At 35.8% G+C, this 16,449-nt stretch overlaps 1 protein-coding gene and 1 long non-coding RNA gene across 2 annotated transcripts in view; one reads left to right on the top strand and one right to left on the bottom strand.

Annotated features, from left to right (window-relative positions):
• Positions 1–16,449, top strand: part of LOC123273588 (lachesin-like) — a gene marked incomplete at its 3' end in the record, with an annotated part of 449,749 nt that overhangs the window by 256,350 nt on the left and 176,950 nt on the right. The gene's annotated exons all lie outside the window — the stretch shown is intronic.
• On the bottom strand, positions 12,786–13,142 carry LOC123273619. Its single transcript, XR_006511339.1, has 2 exons — positions 13,049–13,142; positions 12,786–12,968 (listed from the first exon to the last, which is right to left on the bottom strand). It is a non-coding gene; the product is annotated as an uncharacterized LOC123273619 (long non-coding RNA).

The raw sequence follows: 16,449 nt of genomic DNA, 5'->3' as shown, positions 1-16,449 counted from the left end.
GCAGAACTAGGTCAGCCAAGCAGAAGCAGCGGGATATATTAGTCAAACTCGATTGTAAGGATACCGCTGATATTATCATTGATAAGGCAAAGAAAGTAGTCATCCAAGGCAATAGACTACTGACTGATGCAAATGTTACATCGGACCCTGTTCGACTGCATCGTCGGCATCCACCGGCGCTCTATAAATTCAGATTGCAGATATTGAAGAGTTACCCAAAACTTTTGGCAAAAAATGTTTGGATTGCTGCAGCCTCGGTATTTGTTAGGCTTGATTCTGAGAAGCCACCGTTAAAACTACTGCCATCAACGGGATTAGAGATCCTTGAGAGGAATATAAAATCTCGTCGCTAGCTATTACACGTTCCATCAATGCCCGCTCCTGGACCAGATAGAATACCATTGTCTACCACTCAATTACCACTCAATATGTGCCATGTTAATATTCGATCATTAAATTGCAATTTCAGCTTGTTTAAGGAGTTCTTTAGAACTCATACTTTTGATGTCGTTGCTGTGAGTGAGACTTGGTTGAATTTCAATATGTCAGATAATCAGTTTCATATGCCATCATTTGCGCTCTACAGGAATGATAGGTCCGGTAAGCACGGCGGAGGTGTTGCACTTTGCATCAGAGATTCTCTGTCGGCCAAATTTGTTATGAGCTCTGTTTACATTCTAGGAAATCCAGAATATTTACTCTTGGAACTTTGGCATTCAACGAGACAAAAGATCTTAATCGGAGTCGTGTATAATCTACCTACTTCTTCGTCACTAAATCTTCTTGAGAATGATCTGGATGACGTAATGCCACATTACATGCACACCATACTTCTTGGAGATTTTAATATTAACATGCTTGCTAAAAATTCTAGATCAGACAATCTCCTAGAGTTCTGTGGTGGTCTTGGTTTACATTTGGTTGACTTTGGAGCTACGCATCATACAGCGAGCAGTCACTCGTGGATCGATCATTGCCTAGTTAGCAATGAAGAATTTGTCATATCATCACGACAATCGTCGGAACCATTTTTAGCTGATCACGATCTCATTTCCTTAGAGTATGACTATGCTATCCCACAGCACGGTCAAAAGAAAATTTGGTGCAGGAATTGGACTCGAATTGATGACAATCATCTTCAGAATATTTTTACGGACTTGAATTTATCTAATGTTGAAGATGCTGGGTCAGTTGATGAGATGAATAATCTACTGCATGGTCACATTGGTCAGGTCATTGAGATGATAGCTCCATTAAGAGAAATTGAGATTCGTGACAAGGCACCGCCATGGATCACGTGGGATATCAAGGTTCTTCAGCGTCGTCGATCAAAACTCTACAGGATAATATTAATTAAATAATACTATAATTAATTACTGTAAATCTGTAAAATATCTAGGAGTAATGCTTGAGGATACTTTGACCTGGTCTTTGCAGGTAACGGAGATTTGCAAAAGTAGTATGAGAGTTCTTGCTCAATTGAAAATGCATGGCGATGCGTTTAGCTTGCCAGTGAAAAAGAGACTCGTAACAACTCTGATATTTCCTATATTTGACTATTGTGCGGCAGTTTACACGGATATAACGTGTCAACAGCAAATTAGGTTACAGAGAAAGTTAAATACTTGTGTTCGCTACATTTTCAAAATATCCAGGTATGAGCATGTAACACCGTATTATGCAGATCTGCACTGGTTAACACTTAAGACTCGGAGAGATTTCTTTTTGTCGTGTCTCGTTTATAAAGCCTTATATTTAAATCAGAAGCCACTTATTGGCAGTCTGTTACATATTCGTGAGCCTCGTCTCCGTAGGGGTGATGTGCGTCAGGATTATCTTGAGTTGCCGAGCTGTCATAGTACGAAATATGATAAGTCTTTTTTAGTTAGTGCAGTCAGAGCTTGGAATCGGTTACCTAATCAATGTACGTCACAGCCTGATTTTCAAACTTTCAGACAAGCCTGTTATGAGTTTTTGATGAGTGAAGAGAATGTTTTTGATGGTCTTTAGAATTGATGGATGATGGGACGTAATAGCTAATGTAATTTAATAATAATGATTTGTTATAATTTGTTTAAAACTGTTTTACACTATTGTATGAAAATTTTTGTATTTATCTTGGAGGGCTGCAAGGAGTCTTGACTCCATGGCCTTAATAAATAAATAATAATAATAATAATAATTTGATAATTACAATATCAGGTACTTCTTGTTTCAAAAGCGATGAAACAGAATGGTTCACACCGACCATCACATTTGCACCATCAACTCCAATACCGACTAAATTTTTTAAAGAAAGTCCATCAGCTTCTAATTGTAATTTTAAAGCGGCATGAATACCATTAGCAGTTGCGTCAACTATTTTTACAATACGATAAAATGTAGTCAATAATTTTTTATTTTTAAAAGAAAAATATCGTACCATTATGCATAGAATTTTTTCAGTCGATATATCAGTGCTTTCATCAATAATAAGTGAGTAGGGCGATTTCTTCATATCATTCACTAAGTCTTCGAGTATACACGGGCCTAAAATATTTTTTATTAGTGCTGCACACTTGGTTCGATGTAATTTCATCTTACTAAAAACATCCAAATCCGGTTCAATTATTTTCAACAATTCTGTCAAGTAATCAACTGTGATAATTGATGTATGTTCTGCTATAAATGCGGCTAGTTGAAGTTCAGCAACTTTAACTTTATTAGTAGGAGGTTTTATCACGTTTATTGGACGACATAATTTTGCTTGTTTATCTTTATCAACAGCATTTTTATGTTTAATTGATATCGCATGCTTGCCTAAATCTTTTTTATGTGCTACTAAAATAGTACGGCAATATTTACAATAAGCTTTTTGACAATTTCCAGTAGGATCAGGAGCTATCCAATCTAAAACAATATTGAAAAAAAGTATTGATAATAAAAAAAAATCTTTTAATTGTGTAACTAAATAAAACATACTCAAGATTATGGAAAATGCTTTAAAAATTATCAAAAATATAAGAAACTAACCTTTTAAGTTTTCGTCTTGTTCCCATTGCTTCGAATATTTTTGAGCGTATTTTTTTTCTTTAAAACAATTTGTTTTATTACTCATATGAAATATTTGTGTTATAATAAAGCTGCAGTTATTATATACGATATACTTAAAAAGTAAAACTTGATTCTTATTAGACTAAAAACATGTCTACGTTTAAATGTCAAAATCCACTGGGTATCATATACTATAATGTAGCTGCGTAAATCTATAGCTATAGTACATCTACAATAAGTTTGTAATATATAGAGGTATAACTCCCGAGGGCTCTACTTATACTTTGCTTTAGTATATATATACATTGAAAATGTTCTTTTAAAAATTAATAATTGAAGAATTGTTATTTTTTATTAATTTTTTATATTAAAATATATTTTCTGACGAATTAAAAATTCCCTAAAAAATACCCTACAACAATTTATCCCATAAAACTTTCCCGCTATTTGCAAAATACCCCTAAATTTAGGGGAAAATCCCCCAAGTTGGCATCACTGGTCAGTGGTCGACGTGAGAATCCATAAAGTGTACACTAATAAAAAAATTGACTTGACTCAAGAGCCAAACTCTTGAACCAAGAATTCCATTTTGAAGAAAAATATTTTCTTGAGTCAAGAGTATAAATTCTTGACTTAAAAAAATTTTCTTAGACTAAGAATAATTTCTTAGCTCAAGAATTTATTCTCTTGATTCAAGAATTTCATTTTCTTCAAAATAGTATTCTTGGTTCAAGAGTTTGGCTCTCAAGTCTCTTAAGTCTCTTAAGTCTCTTAAGTCAATTTTTTCATCAGTGTAGTTTGGGGTTCATTAAGCGACCTAAATTTTTGCAATTTGTCACCTATTCTTCTACTAACGTCCTGTAGTTTTCGCATTTTTTCTTTCCTAAAAAGTTTTTAGATACATTTTTGAAACTAACCCAAGCTACTCTCCATCTCGTTTATTTTTCCTATAAAATTTACATCCTGAAATAGAGTTCGAATCTTGGGTCCATTAAAAATTCCTTACGATTGCTTGTGTCTGCCACCAGGGCACCTCCTACTGGAGAGTATACTAATACAAGAAGTAATTCCCATTCATAGTAAGATGGGATAATTAACATTTAGGTTCAGATTTCACTCAAATCTAGACGGTGACTGGGCCAAACAAACTCCAAATTTGAATTCAGCGGGTCGAAAAATATGTCGGTAGGTGGGTCCGGTCAAAAGTACAAACAACTTTTTTTTTTTTTTTCGTATGCTGGTGTAATAAATTTACCGTAAAAGTGAAGTAATCCACAAATTTGCAATAAGTTTAACTTTAACCTCGAATAACTTTCGGAGGATTGAATTTATCAAAAAATGATAAGAAAACTTTTTTATTCAGAGTTCAATTTCCAATGAAAATATTGATTGTTCGTTCGATGAAGTTGGTTGAATCACGAGAAATAAAAATCTAAACTTTCTGGAAATTTTTTTTCCGTGTTAATGAAACAAAAAATCTAAAAATTCAGTTCGCGACCTCTAAATATTGATATTAAGAGCTCAAGTTTTAACTGAATTTTCATTGTGGTATCTTCTAACGAAATTTCAAGAACTTTTAGAAAAAAAAAATTAGTTGATTTTTTTGGCACACCCTAATATATATATATATATATATATATATATATATATATATATATATATATATATATATCTATATATACAGGGTGTCCCAAAAGTCATGGACGCCATTGTAGCATCTGATGAAAAAAATAATTCTGAGAGGAAAAGTCCTTAGTCATTTCTACAGATTCGGTAAAATCTGACGCCAAGTTCCGTTAAAATCCGTTGTCAACGGAGCGCCAGACTACTGACTGTGTTTACTGTAAGCAGAACGGTATTTTGAGGTTGCAAAATTTTATTTAATTCTACGGTACTTTTTTTTCCTAAATTGTATATTATAACCAGGGCCAAAGAGTTCGTGTTTTAAGGTTAGCGGTAAATTTTAGGATCGGTAATACTACCACAGAAATATGTTTAGATCGTACACAATTTCAGATATGACTTGGTATACTAGATTGAAGTTGCTGACTGAATCCGGAACACGGAATTGGACCGTAGAATATTTAAAATTGACTTCTCAAAAGTGTAAGTTATAGTGCTCTAGCATCGATATAAACTACCCGTAAAAGTAAATATTCAAAATAATCAATGAGCGGATATTAACTAATAGAGAACATAAGCGATTAAATATGAATATAATATAGAGTCGTCTAAGCATGGAATGACTCGTACGCAGGGTAAAATTAAAAATATGTTCAGAAAAAATTCCAGGACTATGGGAAGGGTAATTCTCATTCTAGTATGCAGTATAAAATGACATGACATTTTTAGGGTTAAGATCACGAAAATTTTAAGGTCAACACCCATATCTCTATGTAGAACTAAAATCGGCATTTAGATCAAAATCCAGTACAAAATGAAAGAAAATTTCCAGATCAAAATGAAATATTTCAATCAGGAATTTTTTTAGGGTTAAGATCTCTAGGACAGGACTTAAACCAGTATGCAAAATAAAATTCACAATTTTTCTACGGTTAAGATCCAGGAATATCAGATGAATATTGGGACCAATACGCAGGATGAAACTCAGTATTTTTTTAGGGTTGAGATTTAGGAAAATATCTATACCAGTATGTGCAGAATAAATATCAGGATATTTTTAAGGTTAAAATCCAGGACAGTTAATGGACAATTTTTAACTTCCCGCTAAGAAAATAGAAAATAGAAAATTTTCGAAAATTGGGAAGTTATTGGTTTTACTCCGTTTTGCAAAAATTGAGTTTTCACTAGATCTCAACGTTTCAAGGTCTCAGGAAGCTTCCCTGACTATCTCTACGATGGTGTCCGTACATCTGTTTGTATGTATGTATCTATGTATCTATGTGTGTGTGTGTTTTTTTTTTTTTTTTTTTTTTTTTTTAAGGGGGGGGGGAATCTTTTTTACGGATTCTAGGCATAGTTGTTTGGCCTGGATATGTGGCGACTCGACGCAGTGTCATACTAAAACTCGACGCTAGCGCCCCTATCCACTTAACCCTAAACCCTTTTTCCTCTTTCCCCTAATCCCTCATGGAAACCGCCGTCAGGCATTACTTCGTGAGGGGAGGATCTAGCTACTGCTCTTTCTTCTAGTGGCTAAGGTGTTATTCTTTCCTTCTTCTAATTGGCGTCATTCGCTCTTCTTCTTTCTATGGACCGCAGGTCTGAGGGGACTCCCGTGACAAACGTGTTTGTGTCGTTCCAGGCAGCCTCTGATGACAGCATTGCTTCTATTATTGTCTCTGGTTGGATTTTCCTCTTCAGGATATTCTCCAGCTCATCTCGCTGTGGATAAAAACGTGGGCACTCAAAGGAGACGTGCTCTGCATCTTCATTGACTCCTGGGCAAGAGGGGCACTCTGGGAAATTATCATGCTTATAACGGTGGAGATACGCCCGGAAACAGCCAAGTCCTGATAACATCTACGTAAGATAATAGTTGACTTCACCGTGACTCCGGTTTAGCCAAACGTTGATCCTTGATATGAGACGATGCGTCCACCTACCCTTAACTGTGGCATCCCACTGTAGTTGCCATCGACTTATGCTCTTCTGCCGTTCTTCTGTTCTAAGCTCCTCAGCGCTTAGTGTGGTTGATTTCTTTCGTTGGTAAAGGATCCGTCTTTCCTCAGCTAAGATTCTGAGAGGCAAAGTTCCGGTAATGACACACACTGTTTCCATAGATATTGTGCGGAAGGCGCTCGCTACTCTTAAGGCACTCAGACGGTAGACTGGTCCAGCCTTACTTCATGATTCTTGCTTCTCTAGTGCGTCCGTCCAGATAAATATTCCGTAAGTGAGCATTGATGTGACTACAGATGATAGCAAAAATCTTCTGCTCTGCTTTGGGCCTCCGACGTTTGGCATCAGTCGTGCTAAGCTAACTACCACTGCTGATGCTTTTGCACTCACGTGTTCGACTTGCTGCTTAAAGTTGAGTCGGGCATCAAGCATCACTCCCAGATATCGGATATATGGTTGTGATGTGATTTCTAGTTCTCCGACTTTCAGCTTTATGGTCTCTATCACTTTTCTGCTGGTAATAAGCACAGCCTCAGTCTTCTGTTTAGCCAGTTGTAGATTCATTGAGTCCATCCACCGGTTAACTTTCTCAAAGCTGATACCGAACATGTAGTTTACCTCATCTAGGTGTTTTGCAACGATTACGACAGCTACATCATCTGCATATGCAACAAGCTTGACACTTCTTGGAAGAATCAGTCTCAGCAGGCCATCATACATGACATTCCACAGAAGTGGACCCAGAACGGAACCCTGGCATACACCTCCGGTAATATCATACTCTTTTGGACCATTGTTCGTGTCGTATCTCAGGATTCTGTCTGTGAAGTAGCTAGCCACTATCCTACGTAGGTATCCTGGTACATTTTTCTCTTCCAGGGCTTGCATAATGCAGTCCCAGTTGGCGGAGTTGAAGGCATTTTTGATGTCCAATGTGGCCACCAGGCAGTACTTCTTCGCTCCACCCTTCCATCTGATCCCTTCGATTGCCTCCTTGGCCGTTGCAACAACCAGATTGATTGCGTCCAGGGTTGATCGTCCTTTCCGAAAACCATACTGGTTATCTGCCAGGAGTGGATTGACAACTGCTTCTATTCTTTGGTGGATTATACGCTCAAATATCTTACCTGCCGTGTCTAACATACAAAGTGGTCGATAAGATGACGGTTCTTCTGGTGGCTTTTTCTCTTTTGGAAGTAGTACTAGTCGTTGCTGCTTCCACTTTCAAGGGAAAATCCCTTTCCTGAGGCATGTGTCGTAGACGTCCAGGAACAATGATGGCACTGCTTTTATAGTTGTTTTTAAAGCAATATTGGGGACCCCGTCCAATCCCGGCGCTTTATTGTTCCCTACACGATTGCAAGCCTCCATCAGTTCTTCCTCCGTGACAGATGGAATGTCATCCATTTCATTCTGCGCTAATAGGTAGTTAAACTCGCTTTGTTCGGGGAACAACGCGTTTACGATCTTCTGTAGGAGTTGAGGACGCGTGGGTGATGGCATTAGCTGGTCTTTAAGATAGGTCATGACCACCATATACGGTCTACCCCACAGATCTCTGTCCACCTCGTTGATGAGCTCCTCCCAGCATTTTCGTTTGCTATCTTTGGCGTTGCTCAAGGATCAACGGGCTGTTTTGTACTCTGCGACCAGCTCCGCAGAGTTAGGTCGTCGGTAGCCACGCTGAGATATTCTTCTTTTCTGATGACACTCTTTACGAAGGGCGCTGATATGGTCGTTCCACCAGTCAACGGAAGGTCTTGTGTTCATGCCACGTCTACGAGACATACTGGTGTCACAAGCCTGGGTCACTCTTTTCATCAGGTCCTTGGTCTTCTCTTGTGCGCAGCTCGCGATAATCTGGTCACTATTGAGAGCTACTAACAATGCACTTGGGTCAAGAGTTTTTACCTTCCAACCAATGGTGTTAAGTTGCTTTTTAGGCCTTCTCGGGCTCTGGACGTTTGATATTTCCCAGAGAATCGCGTTGTGGTCGCTGGCTGTGTAGATATCCATCACCTTCCAGTTGAAATTACCTCTGGTGAGGCTGCTACTGACGGAAGTAAGATCTACAATAGAACTTGCGTCTCCTTTGGTGTAGGTTGGTGTATTACCACTGTTGAGCAGTACTACATCTAAAGTAGAAAAGGCTTCTAGTAGTTCCTTTCCTCGCGCGTTTGTATGCTTGCTGCCCCAGTCTACTGCCCAGGCGTTGAAGTCCCCGGCTATTGCCACTGGGTTGTACCCTCAGAGATAGTACTCCTACCCCAGTTCCCTGAGGACTAGTCGACACTTAGCCAGTCCCGGAATACACGGACGGACAAGACTCGCTCGGAGTGGTGAAGATTCCGATCTCTAGCACTCACTGCGTACTCCCTGATCAAGGCCCGAGGTGGCTGGCTCCTGATCTACTGCTGTAACTTACACCTTGGCAAAGCAAGCTCACATCAGCCGTGGCCTGCGTCGTCGGAAACTACGACACAGGTTGTGGACACTCCCAGTGGGTTACAACAGAGAACGATCTTCTTCTTGCTAGGTCACTTAGTGTGACCAACCCATTAAGGGAAGTTTTGTCTACGGGAGCGTATTTTATTTAGCTCCTACCCTCTGTGCCTTGTCAACTAAGAGACTCAGTGTCATCCAAGAACAGCGAGCGTTCTCCCATTCGCTTGGGGAGACGCGCCCGGTAGCAGTATCTCTCCTGCCTCAAGATGTGTGTGTGTGTGTATGTGTGTGTGTGTGTGTGTGTGTGTGTGTGTGTGTTTTTTTTTTTTTTTTTTCCCTTAGGGGGGGGGGAATCCTTTTTACGGATTCTAGGCGTAGCTGTTTGGCCTGGATATGTGGCGACTCGACGCAGCGTCATACTAACTCGACACTAACGCCCCTACCCACTAAACCCTAAACCCCTTTTCCTTCTTTCCTCTAATCCCTCATGGAAACCGCCGTCAGGCATTACTTCGTGAAGGGAGGATCTAGCTACTGCTCTTCCTTCTGGTGGCTAAGGTGTTAACTATCTTCCTTCTATCTTCTGCTATTTGTTCTTTTTCTTTCGGTGGAACGCAAGTCTTTAAGGACTTCTGTTGCAAACGTGTTGGTAGCGTTCCAGGCAGCTTCTGATGACAACATTGCTTCTACTAGTGAATCTGGTTGCATTCTCTGGTTCAGGATCCTCTCCAGTTCTTCACGCTGTGGATCGAAACGAGGACATACAAAGAAGACGTGCTCCGCGTCTTCAGCAGCTCCTGGGCAGGACGGGCACTCCGAAGAGTCATCGTGCTTAAAGCGGTGTAGATACTCTCGAAAACACCCATGTCCCGACATGTGTGTGTGTGTGTGTGTGTGAGTAAATCTCTCATAACTTTTGAACGACTTGACCGATTTAATCGCGGTTGGTGTCAGTCAAAAGAGCTTGACTAAACTCAGATTTAGAATACAATTTGGACCGATTCGGTCCGGTAAATTTTGAGAAATCTCAAAAAAACTACGAAAAAAAACTTTTTCAAAAATGGTTTTTTTGGAATAACTCTTGAACGGCTCTATCGATCGATTTCAAAAACTAATCAGCTCTTAACATGAAAAAACCACGTCGATCGCCATCAGCCCGGTCAATATCGGTTGATTCGTTCGTGAGTTATCGTTGACGAAAGAAAACCGAAAAAAGTGTTTTTTCGGAATTACTCCGAATTTCCTAGTTCGATCAAATTAAACTTAAATAATCTTTATGAGGCTTAAAAAACTGCGTTAAATGCTGCCAAACACGTGGAAGTCGGTTCATTCATTCAAAAGTTTAAAAAATTTGAAATATAGTGTTTTATCAAACTTCCATCACACTTTTGAGCTCGAAGAGCTTAAAAGCATACCAAAGCTATTTCTTTGAGTTCGGAGAACTCAAAACAATACACAAATCGTATTTTTGAGCTCGAAGAGCCCAGAAACGTCATAAGTCCAATTTTAAACGTTTAGTAGGTGGGTCATTCCACCAAATAAGAACATTTTTACGGGGCGACCCTCGCGGATTATGTTTAAAATTTATGGAGGTGTTTTCTATAATAAGACGAGAATTCCCTGAGAGTTTTAGCTCTTAATACGCAGCGGTCTTGAAGTTATGATTTTTTGAAATTTTGGAAAAAATTTTTTTTCAACTTTTTCGTCAATTTTTCTGATATGAAAAACATTTTTAAACAAAATCGACAAACATTGTATTTTGTAGAAAAAATTCTCAGCTTTTTAATGAAAATATTTATTTTTTCATAAACTCATCAGAAGACCCTTAAAAATCGAAGTGGAAAAATTGATTTTTTTCGATGTGCAGCCCAAAATTCTTCAAATTTGAATTTTTTTTCTGAAAGCTGAGAGTTTCTTACACAAAATATAGCGTTTTGCCGATGTGCATATTTTTTGTTTCGTCACCATTAAATTAAACGCAAATTCATTATAATTAAAATACTTTCATTTTCGAACTTTTTTGAGATGTGGACACAGTTTTAATGAAAGCATAACCAATTTCATCTTTTAAAGGCACAAAAGTGTGTAATGACTGTACCTTTCACCGTTTTGAATTGAGAATATCGTACGTCTAACACATTTTTTTTTATTAAATAATCGTCATTAGCTATAAAAGTAAAGTCAACGCTTGTAAAATTTTTCTTTCCCCAGGAAAACAAATCTTGTGGTTTCAGTATATGCTCTTTATTGTTCATTTGTATTGAAGCTCTAGCAGCATATCATTTTAATGAACCCGCAGGACCATCACATGGTCCTTTGCCATGAGCAGTTGCAAAAAAATGCCACTCAGCGTTGATTTCGAAGTCAGCATAATGATAACGTAAGTTTGTAAATGCTTTCTTGTTTTTGAATTGTTGTGGAGCTCCATCAGAGAAGTAAAAAATCGTATTGATGACAGCAAACTTCTTTTTAAGAAAAGCAATCATTTGCTCTTGAAATAAATAAATCAAAACTGTGTCGTGCTTAAGACAATCTGAAATACCAACAAAGCTCAAATGCTTAATATTATCATTTTCGTTATAATAAATCACCATTGGAAATATAGTAGCTTGATCATTATTCCAATGAAAGCCTTAAGCTGCTTCCTGCACAACGAATGCATAATTTTCCGCAAAGTCAAATACTACGGCGAATTCCCCGCTCTTTAAATTTAGTTTTGTATCAGAAAAAAATAGACTTTATGTTTTTGCAATAAAATCATGTTTCAAAAGCTTATCAAGTTGCGTCACTAAAGTCTCGATGAAGTCTTCGGAATCTGAAGTAACATTCACAATAGTACAACGGTCTGTTGATGTCCACATTTTATATTGGATTTCATTAACATCAGATTCATTAAACGACACACGAAAATAATCAGCGATTTCTTCATTATTTGGACAACTATTGCACATTCTGGAAAAGCACGATTCTTTTGGATTGTTACGAACTAATTTATTTAATAAATTTTTGTAAATTGGCTGAGATTCTACAACCCAATCGGTGTTTTTCGCAAATTTTGGAAAATTACATCCTAAATGGAATAAATGTAATAAGATTAATAACTAGTTTTAGTACAATTATAGAGAATGTCAAATACACGAGTACCTTCTAACATCAATTTTACATTTTCATGAATAGTACAAACACATACGACATGTGCACCACTACTTTCAGCAAGAATACAATAAGTAGGCCTCAAACTAGCGAATTTAGAAAATCCGATTGCCACTGAATTATATTGCGCTTTGAAGCTTTGGTACAATTCTTTTAAATTACAAAGAATCAACTTTTTTTGTACCCTAGTTCGATTTCCATCACAATCCTTCACAGATTTAAAATCTTTCATGCCCGCTAATTGTTTTGAGTTTTCTTCGCTTCCATAAAAATCAATGACAAGTTTTTAGACATCTAACTTAAGCGGCTGATTGCCTGGAATTTTTGTGGGATTCAAAGTATTAGTAGTCATTTCACCAGAGTCTAAATCAACATTCTCAGATTCACTGATATCATTTTTAAGATTCAGTACCATTTTTTGAGAACAGTTAAATTCAGATGCTATACGAATGACTTCCCAACTGTCGGGTAAAATTGAAAGCAGCTTCTTTTTTATTGATCTGTAAAGCAAACGATCGATCGTATTAATATGAAAGAATGAAGATATTTTAAAATGATCGATTGTTAAAAAAATTTACTTGTCACTTTTAGCGTTATATAATTTCTTCACTTTAGCTATCATGAAACAATGATCTTGATTAATCTTTCTGTAGGTAGATTCAGGTACTATTCCAAATTGTGATTGGAACTTATTCTCTAGGGCAGCATAGCTCTCATCAAGTTTTTTTACTCCATAATTTTTTTCAGAATATAACCTTAAATTAAACGCATAGAAAAATAATTAAGTAAGTTTTCACTCAGTAAATGAAAAACTTAATCAATAGAAAATTTTTACCTGTCTTTTTCAATAAGAGGAATTTTCAAAAATCACTCTAAAGAATGATCATTGTAATCACATAGATTGTCGCTAAAATTACTGACAGTTCGAGATTAACTGCTTCCTTGAGTACAAATTTCAGCTGATATACTCAGACTTTCAACACTAATTTGACTTGAAATAATTTCCTCTTCCTCTGATGCCGGCGGAATATATTCTTTGACACGGAATCGACAACGCACACATAACATTGAAGTGTCATCTAAGTCAGGAAATTTCCAACGATCTTCGTCGGGAAATTTTCTTAAATCTTTAACTCCTTTTTTATCTAGAAGTTTCGTTTAATTAGATGTCAAAAGTCAATATTAAACACAAGGCCATTAATTTAATTGGTTCTACGTAGAGGTTGTACATAAGAGGTCAAGTGCACTGTATTAGTTACTTACGTGACTCATTGAATGGATTACAACAATTTACTGACCGTATACGTTTACTCATGGCGATGAAATATCAAAGTAACGCAATAATTATTACTTAAAAACTTGAGCAATTACATTTTTGTTAAGAACAAACGATCTGAAAAGAGATCGCTCAAGAAAGAATCACAAAATGAAAGTAAATAGAGGGAGTTGTGAGCGCCATTTGCATGATAAGTGACGAAGTATAGACTCATCTTTTAAGCAGGTGGTTCAAAATTTCTGAGTACTATAATTTTAGTAATAAAGAGAAAATTATATTACTATTCTGATTTATATTACTGCATAGTGAATCTAACATTTAATTTAATTGTGACGAAACAAAAAATATGCACATCGGCAAAACGCTATATTTTGTGTAAAAAACTCTCAGCTTTCAGAAAAAAAAATTCAAATTTGAAGAATTTTGGGCTGCACACCGAAAAAAATCAATTTTTCCACTTTAATTCGATTTTTAAGGGTCTTCTGATGAGTTTATGAAAAAATAAATATTTTCATTCAAAAGCTGAGAATTTTTTCTACAAAATACAATGTTTGTCGATTTTGTTTAAAAATGTTTTTCATATCAGAAAAATTGACGAAAAAAAATTTTTTCCAAAATTTCAAAAAATCATAACTTCAAGACCGCTGCGTATTAAGAGCTAAAACTCTCAGGGAATTTTTGTCTTATGATAGAGAACACCTCCATAAATTTTAAACATAATCCGCGAGGGTCGCCCCGTAAAAATGTTCTTATTTGGTGGAATGACCCAGGTATAGAATTGGCGGGAAGTTACAGGGATGGCCTTCTGGGTCAACCGTTTTTCTAATTTTTTTATTTAATTCTCATTGAATTTGTTGTAAAATTTAGTCTTGAAATTTGTCTTGAATTTTGTCTTAAAATTTTTATTGAATTTTGTCTTGAATTTTGACTTTAAATTTTTATCGAATTTTGTCTTAAAATTTTTATTGAATTTTGTCTTAATATATTTATTGAATTTTATCTTAAAATTTTCATTGAATTTTGTCTTAAAATTTCTATTGAATTTTGTCTTAAAATTTTTATTCAATTTTGACTTTAAATTTTTATTTAATTTGGTTTTTAGATTTGTCTTAAATTTTGTATGGGACTTGGGTGAATTATTTAGCGAGACGTTTTGCAAGACACTGAACGAGATATTCAGCCCGATACTGAAGAAGATATTATCCAAAAGATATGGAGCGGAATTTATGTAGGAATATTAATTTTCCTTGTAACTTTCTGCTAATTCTATACTTCTACGCTCAAAACTCCACTCAATACGACGTTTTTGAGCTCTTGGAGCTCAAAAATATAAATTTTTGTTATTTTGATATCTCCGAGCTCAAAAAGGAAGCTATTCTATGCTTTTGATCTCTACAAGCTCAAGAGTCATAAAAGTTTATCACAACACGATTTTTAAAATTTTCAACTTGCCATGACTTTTAGATGAATAAACCGATTTTTACGCGGTTGGCCCTTATGGATTTCGGATGCCATAAGAGTGTATAACAGGCGTACTCGCCTCTATGGCATCTGTAGCGTAATATTAAATTGGCTTATGCACTTGAAGTACAAGAACTTTTCGAGTAAATCTATACAGAAAAAAAGGTTTACTTGAAAATATTTTTCTTCCTAATTATTCTTGTGCGAAAAAAAAAATTTTTTTGACATAATAAATTTCAATTATTCCAACAAAATTAATTCTCTTGTTTTAAGAAATACGTATCTTTATCCAAGAAAATTTATTTAAGTCAAGAAAATCTTGTTGTTTTGAGAAAATTCAGTCTCTTGTTCCAAAAAATTTAGTTCTTAATAGAAGTAAATTTTCTTGTCTTGAGATAATTACTCTTTTGCTCCAAAAAATTAAATATCTCGACAGAACTAAATTTTCATTAATATTTTTATTGATTGACATGTCAAATGGGAAGATCAAATAATGGCACGCTAAAATAATATAAGATGGGTCTCAAATATTCAAAAGAAAAATTGTCTCAAGGTGAGAAAATTTTTTTATCAGCTGAAGTACGTAGCGCTGTTTCCCTAAAGTATATTCCTTGAAGTATAATGATTTAAATTAAAAAAAAATGACTTCCAACAAAAATAGAATTTCAAGAAAAATTTTTACTTCGGCCAACACAACTTCGGTCTTCCTTTAGGCACCCGAAAATTTTCTAGTCAAAAATTTTTTTGAGCCAAGAAGAAAGTCTTTAAATGCATATAAAATTTCTTTTTTTGAATTTACCATTTTTAACAATTTGTGAAATTAAAGTTTTCCTGAAATCACATTATTTTATGATAATTTTCATCTGTTGAGTTTGTTTTGTATTTAATTTAAGCTGGATACATTTATGTAGCAATAAATGTTATCCTTAACGATAAGCGTTAAGGTTAGTGGTTCAGATTTAAACATTTGTCGCCGATCGGATTACTAGTTGTGCAGAAAACGCTTTTTGATAGCAACGAAAATTTAATATAACACAAATACTCCATTTTGTCACTGGCGCACTCTATCTCACATTTTTGAGGACTCAATTTTAAATATTTGAGGTCCGATTCCTCGTTCCGCATTTAGTCAGCATTTTCAGTCTAGTATACCAAGTCATATCTGAAATTGTGTACGATCTGAACATATTTCTGTGATAGTATTACCGATCCTAAAATTTACCGCTAACCTTAAAACACGAACTCTTTGGCCCTGATTATAACAGTAATTCAGACTTTATTTTACTGTTATTAATTAATTATATTCACATATAACAATTAATTTACTTGAAATTAATAAATTTAATCAGCACAAACTATAGCAACGCAAAAATTTCGATCCTGACTTCTTTTCGATGGGCAAAGTGATCTGCCACAGACTAAATAATTCGAGAATGCATAGTAATCTTTCATTAGATGGGAATTAACAGTCAAAAAAAGATATTTCACAGCTTGCATCT

The sequence above is a fragment of the Cotesia glomerata genome, unplaced genomic scaffold, assembly GCF_020080835.1.
Source record: "Cotesia glomerata isolate CgM1 unplaced genomic scaffold, MPM_Cglom_v2.3 scaffold_11, whole genome shotgun sequence".
Lineage (NCBI taxonomy): Eukaryota > Metazoa > Arthropoda > Insecta > Hymenoptera > Braconidae > Cotesia > Cotesia glomerata.
Note: the sequence above shows the minus strand (reverse complement) of the source record. Positions and strands in the feature narration are given on the sequence as shown.